This window comes from Pelodiscus sinensis, chromosome 15 (genome assembly GCF_052426305.1).
Source record: "Pelodiscus sinensis isolate ZL-2025 chromosome 15, ASM5242630v1, whole genome shotgun sequence".
Classification (NCBI taxonomy): Eukaryota; Metazoa; Chordata; order Testudines; family Trionychidae; genus Pelodiscus; species Pelodiscus sinensis.
Window position 1 is genome coordinate 22,884,181 of NC_143066.1, and position 17,796 is coordinate 22,901,976.

Here is a 17,796-nt window from a genome sequence, read left to right on the forward strand (position 1 = left end):
CGGCCACTGTGCAGTCAGGGCGGGGCCTCGCGCACTGGTGGCAGCCAAGCCCCGCCGCTCAAAGCAGGAGGAGGAAATGCAGCCAGTCCCGGGCTTGCCTCCTTGCGCTGGGTCTCTCACGTCTTGGTCCGCACAGACCGACCTCTACTGTCTGTCTCCTAAGGAGCATCCTGCCCCTACCGTGTGTGTTCAGACGGAGCAGCCCCATGTTGACATTCAAACTCATGTGAAAATGAGGCAGGACTGAATTCCTTCAGACCCGAAAGGTTTTCTCTCTCCGGCAGGGAGGTCACAATAAGAACATCCCATAATCGCCAGAGCAGCAAACTTTACCTTTTCCAGCAAACTCCTACTCATTGTCCCAAATATCCTTTCCGCTTAGCAGACCTGACACCTTCCTCGGGATTTAAGAGTTGTGTTATGAATGAAATTGGCAGTGGGGTTGGCTGGGAAATTAAAGTGATCAGGGTCCCTACTTAGGGTCCAGTGTGGATCTTCAGGACTCTCAAAAGAACTCAAGAGTGGAAGCTTTTAAAGCAAGGAGGGGGGGATTAATCTGAGCCCTTCTTTCCCTTGTCTCCTATCTGTCATAAGTGTCACAGTTTCCAGTATTTCATCTTTGCCTCTCCCTCTATTTTTTCTCTTCTAAGAATGTGCATATCTCTGCTGGTTATAGCCTCCTTCAAAGAGAAAGCCAGCTCATGCCAACAAACATAGGGCTAAGTTAAGGTGGACAGTGGGCCTTGATCCTAAAAGCCATCAGAGCAGGGAGGTAGCCATCAGCAGAGCTGAGGGACTTCCCAGAAATCTAGGAGAATAACAAAGTAACAGCTGACACAGGTAGGTAGCTAGCTCACTAGCACTGCCTGCTGGACATGGCTGGAGTAAACGCACTGACAGCTTGAAAATGAGAAGCTTTTCTCTGAGTTTTATTAATGATTTTTATGGGGGGGCGGGGCTTAGGGCATTTACCTATGCATTTACCTCTTTAAAAAGGTGGTTTCTGGGACCTACCTGAGGTATATTAAAATCCCCAGTAATGACCAATGAGATTACATTATCTGGAGAACATATTTATGGAGAGGGCCCAAAAAGGAAGGGGCTTGGGCTATCTAACTCAAAGAATAGGTAAATCTGATTAAAGAATCCTAAGCACTATAAGGAATTGTTTATTTTGTTACTATTCATTTAGGCTACGTCTACACTGTGAGTTTTTGTGGCAGAAAATATGCTAATGAGGGACTCATTTGCATGAGTCGTGATGTCATTATCATATTTTCTGCCGTTTCTTTTTGCGCAGAAGGTTTTTGCGCCAAAAGAAGCAGTGTGGATGTTTCCATTTTGCGCAAGATCCTTATGCCTCTCTGGGACAAACATAAGGATATTGTGCAAAATGGGGTTTTTGCGCAAAAAGGAAACATCCACACTGCTTCTTTTGGCGCAAAAACCCCTTGCGCAAAAAGAAATGGCAGAAAATATGCTAATGACATCACAACTCATGCAAATGAGTCCCTCATTAGCATATTTTTTGCCACAAAAACTTGCCTGAGGCTACATCTACACTACAAGGTTTTTGTGCAAAACCGTCCACACCTCAAGCACGTTTTTGTGCAAGAAAATCTACAATCAACAGAACCAGAGGGCTTCTTGCGGGATAGGTATACCTCCTTCTATGAGGCGTAACTCCTTTTTGTGCTACAGCTCTTGCTCAAAAAGACATGTGTGGACTCTGCAGGGGGTTCTTGTGCAAAAAGAGCCTATCCAAAAACGCACAGGTGCTCTAATGGCCATTCTGTGAATGGCAATCAGAACTTTCTTGTGCAAGAGCATCCATGCAGTGTGGATGCTCTCTTGCACAAAAGCCCATCGCAAACGCGATGGGCTTTGAGGTGTGGATGCGCTTTTGCGCAAGAACTTTTCCACAAAAGACTTCTTGTGCAAAAACCCTGCAGTGTAGACGTAGCCTCAGTGTATTATACTGAGAGACGGGGAAAGCTTATTTTAAGAAGACTGCTTCTAATAGTGAAGGACACCTGAGCTTTTATAAAGAGTACTAGGGCACGAACTTTTAACAGTATAAGGAAACAAAAAAAAAAAACCCTCCTAAGCTCTAGTAAACTATTTTGATTTCTAGAGTTGTTCTAACTTAACCATGACAGTGGAAAGCAGTATCCAGGAATAGCTGCAAACTTTTGTCTTTGAAAACTTTCTGTGTGTTTGTACAGAAGTAACAACCCCCTAGACTGTATTTTACATATTCATCTGAACTTCCTTGTTCTGCTGTGGGTTTATAAAGGATGATTAGTACTTACAGGCATGAGCAAACGCTTGTGATCACTATCTCAGTAGGTGCGCACCTAATTTAGTTATGCTTACATTACTGCAAAGAGGCAGACTGTATAAACATTAAACTAAGAATAGGCCAGACAGATTTTTTTAAAGGTGCATTAATTCCAGGAAAAAAAATCTATTCTGCAATAGCACAGCCTAACAAATACCAAAGCCTAGATTCCGTGACTATCAATGTGGACAGTTTACCCACCCATGCAGAACCCCATTGAAATCAATGTTTCCAGTTCTTGGGTTTGTAAAAAAATTATTCTTGAAAACCCTGAATGTTGGGTCTGATTTTATCAGGCAATGATTTCTTGATTCTGCAATTTTACTCTCATCAGGTGGACTCTTTAAAGTGTTCTCCTGGAGAGTTTTCAATGGAAACAGTGCAGCACTGGGTTTGAATAAAAGGAGTTGTCTATGGAACTGAGTAAGAACTCTATAAAACAGAAGTGAGACAGGTTTTCAGTAGATGGAAAGATACAAGGAAACAAACCTGGAAAATTATATCTTTTAGTTTTAATGTAAAGCTAGAGTTGGTAACAGGTAAAGGCATGTTTATATTAGGTTTGATCTGAAAGTTTTCCTTTAATCCTGTGCTCAGCTTTGCACAGATAACTTACTTTCTGGAGTAGCTTAATAATTAGATTTATGAAAGTTACCTGCAACAGGAAAAGTAAAATATATTAATTCAATAATAAGAAATTTGTGCTAAATCCAGTAATCATTTGTGAAAGAGTGTCTAATCAGAGAATTTCTAATTAGCTATGCTAATAACCAAATTCTTCAAACCACATGCCCCTCTGATGGATTCTCTGTAGCAGACATGAGTGAGTCGTTACTGAGTAATGCTGTAGGCTTTCAGGGTGATTAGGTAATGAATCACACGTGGAAAGAGAAACATCATAACTCTTCTACTTGTGATTAGTTACCTAAGCAATCCAAAGTCTCACTCCGGTCATCTCAAGAAGTGGGCTCTGCCCACGAAAGCTCATGATACCATCTACATATTTTGTTAGTCTTTAAAGTGCTACCAGACTCTTTGTTGTTGTTTTTTGAAAGGTAGCCGTTAGTTGTAACTTTAAAAATGAGTAGTCCTATAGCACTTTAGAGACTAACAAATATGTACATATATACAGTGCTTTTTTTGGTAAGAAAAAAGGTGCCAGTACTCCAGGTTCAAAGTTGTTGAGCCAAAAAAAAAAAAAAAAAAAAGCCTGTGCCGGGGTCAAAACGCGATCGCGGCCCCTTTAAAAGCTGTGTGTCCCGAGCTGCCCAAGGAAAATGCGAATAGATGCCAGTACACCAGAAGAGAATACCATTCAATTAAGGTATGCTGGGAAAATAGGCGGCGGTATGCTATCCTGGGGCATACTGTCACAAAAAAAGCACTGCATATATATACAGGCAGTCCCCGGGTTACGTACAAGATAGGGACTGTAGGTTTGTTCTTAAGTTGAATCTGTATGTAAGTCGGAACTGGCGTCCAGATTCAGCCGCTGCTGAAACTGACCACCAGTTCTGACTTACATACAGAATCAACTTAAGAACCCCAGGCGTCCCCAAGTCAGCTGCTGCTGAAACTGATCAGCAGCTGATTCCAGGAAGCCCAGGGCAGAGCAACTCTGCCTGGGGCTTCCAGTAGTCAGCACTGGTCAGTTTCAGCAGAAGCTGACTTGGGGACGCCTGGGGCAGAGCAGCTTGGGTGCTGCTGGGTTGCTCCAGTAGCGCCGCGCTCCTCGGTGCTACTGGACCAACCCAGCAGCACCCCATCTGCTCTGCCCCAGGCGTCCTGATTCAGCCGCTGCTGAAACTGACCAGCAGCGGCTGAATCAGGACCTGGGGCAGAGCAGCTGGGGTGCTGCCGGGTTGGTCCAGTAGTGCCCAGAGCGGCGCTGCAGGACCAATCGGCAGCGCCCCAGCTGCTCTGCCCCAGGGTCCAAAACAAAAGCCTGGTCTGCTGGGGGGGGGGCACACTAACTGCGCTCCGCCCCAGCAGACCAGGGACACGGGGAGCAGAGCCGCAGCGGCAGCGGGGTGCCACGCCTCTGAGGCTTTGCTCTGGCAAAGCCTCAGAGGCGCGGGACCCCACCGTGGCTGCAGCTTCAGTCCCGGTGCCTGTGGTCTGCTGGGGACGGTCCCCAGCAGACCACAGGCATCGGGACTGAAGCGGCAGCAGCGGCGGTTCCCCGCGCTTCTGAGGCTTTGCTCTGGCAAAGCCTCAGAAGCGCGGGAACCCGCCCGGTGCCCCTGGTCTGCTGGAGACGGTCTCCAGCAGACCAGGGGCACCGGAGCAGCTTACGAACGGGGCTTTCTCGCCCCGGAGCTCGCAGGTAGCAATCCGCCACCTCAACCTCCGGGACGAGAAAGCCCCGTTCGTAAGTGCGGATCCGACATAAGTCGGATCCGCGTAAGTCGGGGACTGCCTGTATAGAGAGAGAGAGAGAGTGTATCATGAGCTTTCATGGGCAAAATCTCTTCCTTAAATGAGCAGAGCAAATAAGCAATGGTTTCAAACCATTTTATTCAACTAAATGCATTGTTTCAAACCATTTTATTAACATTAACTAATCTTCAAGCTACACTATAAAGTAGATAAGGCAGTTGGTTTTCCTCAGTTTAAAATGTGGACAACTAGAAACATTGCCTCTGCTAGGTGAAAAGATGTATACATAATGGAATCAAGGTAAATTGTAGCTTTAACATGTTACTTGGTTGGTTGAGAAATATACTGATGCCTGTGTGCTAGGGAAAGAGGTATATTTTAAAGGGCCCAAGACCGCACAGTAAGGCTATGTCTACACTGCAGGCTTCTTGTGCAAGAACTTTTTGCACAAGAGTTCTTGCACAAGAGCGCATCCACACTGCAGAAAGCAGTGGATGCTCTTGTGCAAATACCTCCCCCCTGGAACCACTTTGGACAGGGCAAAAGATCACCAGTCCTTTCTGCAGGCGGGTGTCGGAGCCCCGCTGAGAGACAAGCTTAAAGAGATCTCCCTGGTCAGTTGTTTCTCTGCTGCTGTGTGCTTTGGAACCTCTCCTAGGGGCTGAAAGCTGTAGCAGTGCTTGTTGTGGTTGCCCTCAGCCTCTTTGGACGCCACAGCTTTTGCCTTAGTGCCTTTGGGGACTTTTGCCTTCGTCCTCTTGTGCTATGAAGCCAGAGGTGGCCCTGTGCCTGCTCTGGCCCCACACGGCCAATGGAGTGCATGCAGATGCTCCTCCATGCTGCCATGCTACTCCTGCAGGAGCTCGAGCTCAATCTGGACTTTCTCTCCCTGGATGCGGTGGCTTTGCTGTGGCATCCCTACCCTACTATGGAAGGTGATACTGGAGACTCAACAGCAGTTCTGACTGGTGGGACCAGCTGGTCCTGAAGCATTGGGATGACCAGCAGTGGCTCCGAACTTCAGGATGCGGAAGCAGACATTCCTGAAGCTGAGTGCCTGGCTCGCCCCTGCCCTCTGGAGACAAGATACCCAGCTGCGACCCGCCATCCCCATGAATAAGAGGCTCGCCATTGCCCTGTGGAAACTGGCCTCCCTGGACAGCTACCGTTTGGTGGCAAACCAGTTCAGGGTGGGCAAGTCCACAATTGGTGCCAAATTGATACAGGTAGGGCCCAGGGGGAAGGGAAGAATCCAGGCTGGGGGGGGGGGGCGGTGGGGGAAGCCCCATCACCCAGGCGGTTGTGCCGTCCCTCCCTCACATAGGCCTGCTGGTGGGGGGGAACCTCCAGGGCAAGAGGGCCCTGGCATGTTTGGGGACAGAGGCCATCAGAGGGAGGCAGACATCCCCCAAGGGCTCATGCATCCACCCTGTCTCATTCTGTGTGCCCTTCTGCAGGCTGTCAGAGCCATCAACGACATCCTACTCGAGGGTCATCTGCCTGCGTGACATGGATGCAACTGTGGCTGGCTTTGCTGTCTTGGTGTTCCCCAACTGCGGGGAGCCGAGGATGGGACCCACATCCTCATCCGAGCACCAGAGCATCGAACAGCCCACTTTATCAGCCGGAAGGGGTACTTTTCCATGGTGCTCCAGGCCCTCGTGGACCATTGTGGCCACTTCACAGACATTAATGTGGGGTGGTCGGGCAGGACACATGACACCCACATCCTCCGAAACTCCAGCCTGTTTTGTAGGCTGAAGGCAGGCACTTTCTACCCCCCAGCGGGAATTGATGGTTGGGGATGTCTGCATGCCACTGTGCATCGTGGGGGACGCGGCCTACCCCCGAAGTTGTGGCTGATGCGGCCATACACCGGACGCATGGACCTCAGCCGGGAACGATTCAACCTGCACCTAAACAGGGCCCGCAACCAGGTGGAGTGCACCTTTGGCTGGCTGAAGGCGAGATTCCGTTGTCTGCTCACCCGTCTTGACATGGGTGAACAGAATATCCTGGATGCGGTCTCAGCATGTTGTGTGGGGTGGATGGCAGGCGAGGGCTGGCAGTTCGAGGCCCACCACTATGGGGTGCACATCTGAGAGGCCCTCAGGGAGATGTTCTCCCAGGTCCCACAGTAGGTCGCCTCTGTCTTGCATCCACATTTCCCTTGCATCATCCCAAAACAGGAAACATACAAAGTTAGTCCAGACTCACCAGTCTACAGCTGCTGCTTGAACTGCATGCGTCTCCACCACATCGGTCTTCACTCTTTAGTTATATTTCTGCATTATTTAAACTATTTAGTTTAGTTTTCCTCCATTTCCATAGTCAATTTTGGTATTTTTAGGGTATGAAATGGATTTCCAGGAACAGAACCGTCATTTATAGCATTGCGCCTATGGGAAATAAGGATTCTACTTACAATGGCTCGACTTATGAGAGTTCTCTAGGAATCAATTAGGTCATAAGTGTGGGGATTGCTTGTATTGCAAAATAGCTTTCTACATGTTGAAAAATTATTTTGTTAAAGCCTTTTTAAAACAATTCTTTAAATTGCAGAGTTAGTTGGAAGGGAACACCCTTTAGTGAAAATGTGTCCCTTTTTAATTGGAAAACTTAAGAGATTGCAAATGTTTTGCCCACTTCTATGCAATTACCACAGCAACCTTCTGCCCTCTGGGGATGTAGAAGAAATGCCATGAATGTGAAATCACTTTAAATTATACTCTATGGATCTGTAAGCTCCAAGAGCACAGTGGGTCTCATCCTTTCCACATTATTGGTATGACACTTTTCTCCAATGGCTCTTGTAAAGAGGCTGAATGCTGACCACAAACTCTCCTGTGTGCTTTGTCACCACATAACACAGGGCTGGCTCTTCATTCAGCAGCAGACACCAGATTTCAGTAGACATTCTTTCTCTGGTGGTTCTTTCACAATACATTTTTTTAAAAAATTCAAATTCTTTCAAGTGCTTTTCTCAACATTGGACATCTTTTTCCATTCAGTCCCACACTACCTTGCATTAGTGTGTAGTTGGGAATTGCTCACATGCTGACCAAACTTGGTGATATAGCATAGCTACAAGCTAGTGCACAATCATTCCAAAATTGTGACCTTAAGAAAGGTGCAATGTTATAGCAAGAACAGTACATTTAATAAGTGCATTTAATGAAATATAAACATCTTCACAACCTTAGAAGCTTGGAAAAACACCAACAAGTTGATAACCAGCCATAATGAACCTCTGCCATCAGACTAATGAAAGCTTCAGTATCCCTTTAGAACTGCATGTCAGAGTTTATCATGTTTGTCGGGCAGTTCTGTACTATTCAAGGGTGCTGGGTGTTCTTTCATCCAAATATTTATAGATGTCAGTTTTTCAGATGAGTTCACTCTTCCTTAGCCTTTCCAAAGGTACTTATAAAAATTTTCTCAATGTTAAAAAGGGCACCGTCTGCTGTGCTAACATAAGTCTAGTGCAGTGGTCCCCAACGTGGTGCCCGCGGGCGCCATGTCACCCGCCGGGCCATTTATGTGCTCCCACGGAGCAATCTGGGCTGGCGCTGGCCCCGCCCCCGGGCATGCAGCAGGTGCCAGCTCTGGGTGCATGGGCGGCCCCTGCCCCGGGGTCACGGCACATGCCGGTGCTGGCCCCAGGCACCTGGAAAGCCCCTGCCTGGGGTCACGGAACATGCTGGTGCTGGTGTCGGCCCCGGGTGCATGGCGCCTGGGCGGCCCCTGCCCGGGGTCGCAGCACATGCCGGTGCCGGCCCTAGCCCTGGTGCGTGGCACATGCCGGTGCCGGCCCCGGCCCCGGGCATACGGTGCCTGGACAGCCCCTGCCCAGGGTCGTGGCACAATGCGGTACCGGTGGCAGCCCCGGCCCCGGGCGCATGGGCGGCCCCTGCCCGGGGTTGTGGCACATGCTGGTGCCAGCCCTGGGCACGTGGCGCATGCTTGGCCCCGCCCCCAGACCCGTGGCCCGTGAGCGGCCCCGCCCCCAGGCGCCCAGCAGCCCCAAAACGTTGGGGACCACTGGTCTAGTAGCTAAGATAATGTAATTAATACAATGTTTAAGAACAGAGGAAGCAGTGGCTAGGCCATGACATGGCTCAGGGGACCTGGGTTCTAATAACTCTGATCTCATCTGAGCCTCTCTAGGCATTACCATTATACACATAATATGAAGAACTGAAGCAGTACTAAATTCTACAGCTAGGAGCCATAGAAATGTTGCTGTCAGTATCTTGAGTAAGCTAGAGCCTTGCAGCCAAATGTTACTGGAGCATCCACTTCAAGTATTTTGATCTAATTCATTATTGAATGCTTTCAGTCATTCATGTTCACACATATTTTTGTGAACAAACAGAACTGAATCAAATACAAGTAGCTGAGGCATCACAAAAGGTGTATTAAACAAATTGAGCTGTAATTTTAATCTTTTTAGAAATGTAATATATACAGATTAGATTAAATTTTGGATTTTAATATTATTTAAAAACAGCTAAAGAAGACACCTCTCAACCTACTTTGCCCTACTTCTCAGAGTTTATATTTGTGGATTTGAGCTTTAAGGGAAGAATGAGGAAAATTTGCCCTCCTAGTCCTGTGTAACTCAGCCATCCAAGTGATCACTCTACTATAATGCATTTGAATATGGAAGAACGCAGAATGTATTAATTTTACACTTTTTTGGGGTCCAAAGTTTATTCCCATTTAAGTCTGTGGCAACTCTCCTGTTGATGTCTGTGTGTGTGCAGGAATGGTGTCTAGAACATATTGCTGCACAGACAGAACTTGAATGAAGACACAACTCATTCTATTTGGATAATTTTTTCAAGTAAATAACTAATTCTGCTGGTTTTGGTAAAGCCCTTGGGACTTGAATGACCTGTTTTTGTGCCTGTGATGTGCTTTTTGCCACAACTACAGGGATGGGTTTTTTCCCCAGAATTTCTGGGTCTTTTCCCTGATTCTGCTTGTCCCACACTCCCTCGATGCTTTTTGGGAATACAATGTTCAGTAAAGTTATGCAAGTGTGTAAGTCTTTGAGGGTAGTAATGTGTTAATGCAGGAGTTCTCAAACTTTGTAATACTGCGACCCCCCTAAAATTCTAAATGAACGTGTGTGACCTCCCACCCTCACTACTCCACAAGTAAAGGGGGAGTTGGAGACAGCGGGGCTGGCCAGGGGAGATCAGGTGGGGGAACTGGCTGGCGGGAAGCAGGGCTGGCAGTGGCGGGTGGGAGTTGGGGGCAGTGGGGCTACCCGGGGGGTCATTGAGGGCAGCAGGGCTGGCTGGGGGAGATCGAGTGGGGGAACTGGCCGGCGGGAAGCAGGGCTGGCTGGGGCGGGTGGGAGTTAGGGGCAGTGGGGCTAGCCGGAGGAGTTGGGGGGTTGTCAGGAGCAGCGAGGCTGGCTGGGGGAGATCGGGCAAGGGAACCAGCAAGTGGGAAGCAGGGCTGGCTGGGCTGGGGGGGTGTTGGATGCTGTGGGAGCTGGCCGGGGGACACTGGGAGGAAAAGGGGAGAACTGGCCGCCAGAAGGAGGGCTGGTGGGGGCAGTGGGGCTGGCAGGGGAAGATCGGGAGGAGAAGTGGGGGAGAACCAGCTGGCCGGGAGGGGGTCAGGGGGAGTGCGAATCGGCCGGCAGGGACTGGGACTGACCCGGGCACATGCCGATCCCAGGGCGCTGCCAGTCCCATGCACAGTCCTGGCAAAGCGCGAGTGAGTTTGGCTGTGGCTCCACCATGTGCTTGACCAGCGCTCAGGAGTACGTACAGGGCTTCCCCTCCTCCCCAAGGCTCTCAGTGCTGATCGCGCCCTGATTCCCAGCCACGCCCCCCACCCCTGCCAGGCTTCCATCAGGCGCCCAGCCGTAAAACTAGAAAATACCAGACATTGCCCATGTCCGGTATTTTCTCAATTTTTTTACCTGACTGTCCCAAAAAAACCGGACTGTCCTGCGACCCCCCTCTAAGTTGCTCGCAACCCTCTTGGGGGTCACGACCCTCAGTTTGAGAAAGGCTGAGTTAATGGCATTCCTAGACATTTCAAAGGAAGAGAGAAAATAAGACAGACTAGGGCTAGGGTTGCCGGATGGTTTCAACAAAAATCGGGGACACACTTGACATTGCATCACAAGCTACATTGCATCTTGTTTAGAAAATACCGGACATTTCTATTTTCTCAGTTTGTTTCCCGAACAGAAAGCTCAAAACCGGACACCTGGCAACCTCACTGAATCGCATGGAAAGCACCGTGGGAAGAAGCACGTAGCAGAAGCACTTTTTGAACAGCGTTATAAATCAATACAGTTCAGCAGTCCCCAGAAAACACCGAGCACGCTTGGCAGCAAGGACCGGAACGAGCATTCGCCTTCAGCCACAGTCGGCCGGACAAACCTTCAGACGGCGAGAAAAGAGGAAGGACCCCCCGCTGCAGAAAACAAACCACAGCCAAGCTCAGCCTCCCGCCCCAGGCATTAGGAAAGGGCTGAGTTCCAACACGTGCCCGCTACTCACACCTCTGCCCGCAGCGCACGGGGGCCGGGAGGCGCTTCCCAGACACGCCCGGGCTCCCTAGCAGCTGCAAGCCCCAGACAACAAACCCCGCTCGGGGTTAAACAGCCGCGGCCCAGTGCAGGTCGCAGCCGCGTGAGACACGCCCGCTCCCAGCCCTGGTCCGGCCCGGAATGGCCGAGCGCGGCCCGCGGGCCAGAAGCGCAGCAGCCGCCACGCGGCAGGAGCCTGCAAAGCGCAGCCGGGCGCCGAGCCCTGCGTGGCTACTGACCCCCCCCCGCCTCCGGGAGGTGCGAGACGCGCGGCAAGTCCCGCTGGATTTCCGGGAGTAGCGGCTCTGCAGGTGAGTGAGCCGCCAGCGCTGGGCTGGTTCCCTCCCTGCCTCCCGCGGCGCGGTGCGGGGCGGCACCCGGGTGTGGTGGCTTTACACGCGCCTCCGTCTGCCTCGCGCCCCCCAGGCTAGTCCCGGCGGCGTCTGCGTGGAAGAAAGTTGCATCCCCCTGGAGTCAGGTAGCGGCAGCAGTTTGGCTCGGAGCTGGCAGTGTCCGGGAAGGAGCCCAGCTCCGCAACGCTTGGGGTGGAAGAAACTCTGTCCAAGGTGTTGCCTTCAGACGGTCTTCCAGTTCATGCTCCCCCCACCTCCCCCCGGTACCCATCTCGGCGCGGCTCTGGTAACCTTCGCACCTGCTGACCCATGAGGAAGTGAAAAGAATAAAATGGGTTGGCGGGGAAAGTTCTGACTGACAGTGATAAGGGAAGGTTAATGAAGAAAAACAGCTGGAAATTTTACCAGGCTCTCAAGACTGTAGGGATCTGAGCGCTGCTGTTGTTATGGGCAGATGATTTCTGTTGCTATTTTCAGTGACTTAGAAGTTCACTGCATTGGGTGGCTGTCCCTCTCTGGATAGCTAGAGAAGGGGAGAGAAAGAGAGCAAGCAGGCATTTAGAGTGCGGTGTAAACCAGGATATTCTTTTACAGGTCACATAATATTGAGTACTATTGAACTTCATGCAAAAACTTACCTCAGTGCTGCAAAGTCTATTCTCTAATTCACCGCAAAAAACTGGATTTAAGACCTCCATGAAACAGGTAAGACAGATTCTCTGACTGTCACTTTGTTAAACCTTGATATCAACTTAGCTGGACCAAAAAATCTCCATATCTTATATCCTACTGAAATGTGTTGCCTCTCTTACAATAGGAGCTAATGTGGAAATGTACATACATGTGATGCTGGGTGGTGTTGGTAGCTGGTACTTACAGAGGAGGTCAGACTAATCTTCTAGTTCCCTTCTGGCCCTAGTTGCTATGATTCCACTAATTATATGAAAGGTCTCCAGAGCAGCACCGAGGTTTGATTCTGCTTGTATTGGAGTTACTGGCTAAACTTTTAATGACTTCATCAGGAGCAGGATTGAGTCCTTGCCAAATAAGCTGCAGCATTATTTCCTCTCCGCTGTAGATATTAACCCTTTGCTGTGCATTCCTTTTAAAAGAGTCATAAGGGACAGAGGCTGATACCCTTACTGCAATACATTAGCAGTTGACTTCACAATTAGTCCCCCTGATTTCAGTAGTACTACTTGTGGAGTAAGGTGCCATTCAGTGTGTGTTAAGGGTACAAGAAATCTGACCCCTTAATCCCTAGTTATAGGTGGGTCTCTCAGCCAGTGAGTTGCAAATTGTATCCTCTGCCTGAGGTCAGGCGGCATTGACAGCAAAAATAGCTCACTCCTACACACCTTCTCTATTCACCTCGCACACATACATAAATTAGGCAGGCTTCTTCTTAGGCTGATCTCTTTTAAAATTATTTATAATCATACACAACTTTTGGTTTAACAGTAAATATAAGGTGATTGTGAATTTTGTTGACTTTGATCTAGTGGCCACCTACCAGAAAAGACTGAGAAATACTTAAGTAGAGGAAAAAATATGTAGACTCCAGTGTGAATGCTTGGCTGCTCTAGTCTGAGACCACGATTCACTGGAATCATACCTGTTCTTTGCCAAAGTTGATTAGCCACTGCAGCCCTGTATTTTGGCAATAACATACTGTATTTGTTAGAGCAATGAGAACACCTTATGTATGATAGTACGGTTACTGTCTGTACTAGAGTGGAGCTCCAGAGTTAAAAGCACAAGCAGTTCCCCTGTGAGCTACGTAGCCAAGTCTTTCTAGCTGAAGCTGTAACAGCTTTGTATCCTCTGTAGACTGGGTACACGGAAGGTTAGGTAAGGTGCTCACCAGTGTGTTACTGTATTTTAAGTACCCGTGGCTTGTCTTAAAAAGCCATTAGTTTTTATTGGTATGAAGTTGTCTGAGATGGGATACAAGAAAGATCAGAGTGGTTTGAAATAGCCGTGACTAATGAACAATATTTCTGTTAAAAACCCAACACACATATCATCTTAGCCAAAAGGCTGAGAATTCTGAACTCATGCATTAAAACATGAGTGTTTGTTTCTCCCCTCTTCTTGTATCTGATGTTTTAATTTAAAAATAAATCAGCTCCTATAGGTAGGTATACAAATAGTGGTCAGGTTACAACATACTAAAAAGGATGTTGATCTGAAATTTACAGGTGGAAAAAGTATCCTCCTCAGCTTGAAGAGAGTAAATGTATTTACCATTCTTATTCTAATAAAATATTAATTCATTTAATTTATATCAGTCTTTTCAGTTGGACTAGTTGATGAAGTTTTTGAAACTGATAAATCTCATTAAATTATAATCCGAAACGGTCAACAAAATGGCTTTACACTACCAGCACAGAATAAAAAAGTTGATGATATAAAGGAAAATAACTATTCTATTAAAAATTAAGCATCCAATATTTCAGACTTCTTAACGTATTGATGTACTATGCTGTGACTTACTGTCTATTGTTATTATTCCAAACTAATATTCTTATTTAGAACTGCTTTCATTTTATTGTGTCCAAACCTAGTTTCTTTGAGCGCCAATACTCTGTCTTCAGCTGTCAGTTTTGGCTAATGAAAAGTGTGAGTTGCAAGATTACTATAGTGTATATTTTTAAAAGTGGGCTCAGTCTTCTGCATCATAGAATAATGCATGTGTGTAGCTGAGAATCTATTCTTATTTACACGTGAGCCTAGAAATAACTGTGATGGGTGCCTTGGAAATACACATAGCTGGTTTCTCAGTGATCTAATTATGGGCTGGATAAAATCTTTGGAGTTTTGTAAGTAGGGGCATAGCAGAAGATTCAGCAGATCTTCCTTCTTATCCTTTAGCAGTATTCACAATTTTTTTAACTCCTTCAAATCTTTCCTTTTTCTGTCTGATGCATTGCCCTACCTTCCAATTGAGCTATTTCTAATTTTAATAGCTATTGCATTTCAGAACCCATTTCCCCCTCTCACACACACTGGTAGTTTTACAGAGTGTAGTTGCCAGATACAATACAGGGGTCTGTATCTGAACAGAATGTGATCTTTGAAAAGTTTACAATTGAACAAACGTTGACTTACTACAGCTTTAAAAATAAGAAATAGTCTTGCAGCACCTTAGAGACTAACAAAAAATGTAGATGGTATCATGAGCTTTCATGGGCACAACCCACTTCTTCAGATGAATGGAGTTAAGGAGATCCAGTTTCCAAACGGATAGCAAAGAGAAGGGATTGGGTGGGGGGAAGAGAAGGAAAAAGAAGAGGGGGGGGGAAGGGGGAAAATATTGTCAATTAGTGTCCGTGCTAAATAAAGCTAGGTGCTAAGTGCTCTTAAATACCCAGCGTTTGTCTTTAGGATGTGGAATGTAGCAGGTAATCCAGTTACAGTCTTTGTTTAAGCCTCTATTATAGGTGTTAATCTTGGAAATGAAATTAAGCCATGCAGCTTCCCTTTCAAGCTGGTTTTTGAAATTAGCTTGTAATAATAAATATCAAAACTTTGAGATTCTTTAATGAGTGCCTGGCCAAGTTAAAATATTCCCCAACAGGTTTCTGTGTGTTACCATGTAACTTTACCATGAAAAAGAAAAAAATGCTGTTTATAACCATCTTAATTTAAACTAAACAAGCACAGAAACTGTTTCCTTACTTTGTCAAATCTTTTTTAAACTTTGTTTATTTTTCAGTAGTGTATGTTTAACACCAAACTCTAATGTATTTGCTTTTTCTTTTCTTTGTCTCTGCTGCTACCTCATTGCATACTTCTAACTCCAAATGAGGTGTGTGACCCGTCATGTCAGTTTGAACTCTGGTATTTGTAACTCTCAGGTTCTGTTGGAGTTTCTTTTAAGGAGGGTTGGGTAAAATAATAGCACGTATCACTTGCTAGGTTCCAGTGTCCCTCTCTAGTAGCTAGTCTGCAGTTGGATTATTGGAATTATTTCTTTGGTTCATATCACACAGGCCTGTGTCTTGGTGCTGAAGATTCCAGATATGGCTGGAATAATTAGTTGATTGCCATCAAACACTATTGTATTTATGTTTAATAAAAGAAAAAATAATGGGTTGCATGAACTCTGCTCTTTATGATGATGATGATGATGAACCAAAATTGTGATTACAAATAGAATTCAAATGTTATTTTTCAATGCTATTCACTTATATTCATAGGGGGATGTTATTATGCAAGACAGAGCAAAGTTAGCATGGCAACTAATGGGGGTTCAAAATGGAAGAAAGGCAGAAAAGTAGTCCACAAAGTAGGGGCAGTTAATCATTTGTAGTGGCCATACAATAGAGGAGGCTGTTTTTATCTCTAAACAAAACATTTTCAGTCAGTGATGGATTATGGAATAGCACTGAGCCCTGGGTATAAAGAGGGAAAAGCATACACATTCCAGGGCATTGCAAAATCTTCAAGACTTACTGTGAGCACCTCAAAATTGTCCCCCTCCTGAACCCATACCCCTTCCCAGACCTCGCATCCCAATCCCCTACCCTAGGTTACAGCTCACACCCCTGCACCTCATCCAGTACGGCAAGTCACAACTGCCTCCTTCACCCAATCTCTCTCCCAGACCCCCACTCTGCACCCCAATCTCTTATCCCAAGCTCCCTTTTGCACCTAGCCTCCATTCCATACCCCACCCCATTAATATAATGAAAGCGGCCCTCGACCACTTTCCAAAATTTAGGAATGGACCCTCATCAAAAATTGCCACTCCTGGCTTAATCATATGCTTACAGTTAACCACATTCAAGTGCTTTTTTGAATAAGGAAAGGCTACTGAACTGTGTTAATTAGGGTTGCCTGGTGTCCGGTTTTGAACTGGATAGTCCAATATTTGAGCTTTCTGTTTGGGAAACAAATTGAGAAAATATAAATATCCGGTATTTTCTAAATAAGATATCATGTAGATTGTGGTGTAATGTCAAGTGTGACCAGTATTTTTGTTGAAACCATCTGGCTAGGACTAATGATATTTGTCTCCAACATGGTATGAAATTGATTGCCACTAAAACTAGCTATCTTTGTAGGAAAGTCTCAGAGGAAAGTCACGCTAGTCTGCAACTTTAAAAATAAAGAGTAGTCCTGTGGCACCTTAGAGACTAACAAAAATAAATATATAGTAACATGAGCTTTCATGGAGAAAACCCACTTCCTCAGATGAGCAGAGTAACACACATTACATCTGAGGAAGTGGGTTTTGCCCACAGAAGCTCATGATACTAGATATTTATATTTGCTAGACTCTAAGGTGCCATACGACTATTCTTTGTTTGTGAAGTCATTGGCTCTTTCATAACAGATACACAATTCAGACGCATCTATGTTGAAATAAGAGTCAAGTTTACCAGTGAAAATTATGTCAAGATCTCAAGTACACCAAACAGCTTACATAAAACTAAATGCTGAGGGAAAGTGAAGTCACAGTATTTATTGCTGTGGACCTAGTCCTGCACCCACTTACAAAATTAATAAAGTTCCTACATGGTTATCTTACACAAACTTTAGTCTTAAGAATGTCTCACCAGAGCCTGTTTTCCTCTTAACAGTTTTATCTCACAGGGGCTGACTGCGCTTGTCCCTGCTTATTTTGCTTCTGAGACAGACGCTCTGTTCGATACCACTGTGTTGGATTTAATGGGGAATGCCTGATCTGGTGAGTCAGCAGAAGAGCAGTGTAGAGTCCTAGAACCTGATATCCTGTCACAATATCAATGTCAGACTGACAAACTAATTAAAATGGGCTAGTTATGAGAGAGCTTTCCATATGGAACTCGGTAGAGTATATTATACAGGAAAGGAATCCTTACTATAAAAACTCAGAGGATGACAGTAAAGAAAGAACCAGCTGTGCCTTATATAAACTAACGCCTACTTGTGGGAAAGAGTGTGGTTTAACCTGTTGTATCAAATACTAGTGGCTCTTGGATGACTGACATTGCTTTTGTGCTTGGCAATAAAGTAAAATATACTGTAGTAATTCCTTATAGTTCAAAGAACTAGTGTTGGCTTTAAAATAAGACTGGATTCTTTTTTTTTTCCTTCAGGGAAAGCAGGCACTTTATTTGTATACTGACTCTACTAGGAGTATAATGGTATCACTAGGTCATGCTCTAGCAGATTTG

The 17,796-nt window shown here is 46.3% G+C and overlaps 1 protein-coding gene and 1 long non-coding RNA gene across 4 annotated transcripts in view; one reads left to right on the top strand and one right to left on the bottom strand.

Moving 5' to 3' along the window:
* Positions 1-1,518: 1,518 nt before the first annotated feature.
* LOC112545817 (uncharacterized) lies at positions 1,519-11,392 on the bottom strand. The gene is made up of 3 exons (XR_012896150.2): positions 11,251-11,392; positions 6,938-7,119; positions 1,519-2,996 (listed from the first exon to the last, which is right to left on the bottom strand). It is a non-coding gene; the product is annotated as an uncharacterized LOC112545817 (long non-coding RNA).
* A 58-nt stretch (positions 11,393-11,450) lies between these two features.
* The window catches only part of TMC5 (transmembrane channel like 5), a 52,500-nt gene continuing 46,154 nt past the window's right edge, over positions 11,451-17,796 (top strand). Inside the window, exons 1-2 of one of the 3 annotated variants that reach the window (XM_075899394.2) lie at positions 11,451-11,590; positions 12,227-12,337. The gene's annotated coding sequence lies outside the window, so the exon portion shown is untranslated. Of the gene's footprint in view, positions 11,591-11,621; positions 11,846-12,226; positions 12,338-17,796 lie in introns of those variants that run through there. The other 2 variants (XM_075899396.2, XM_075899395.2) reach the window with 2 other exon arrangements.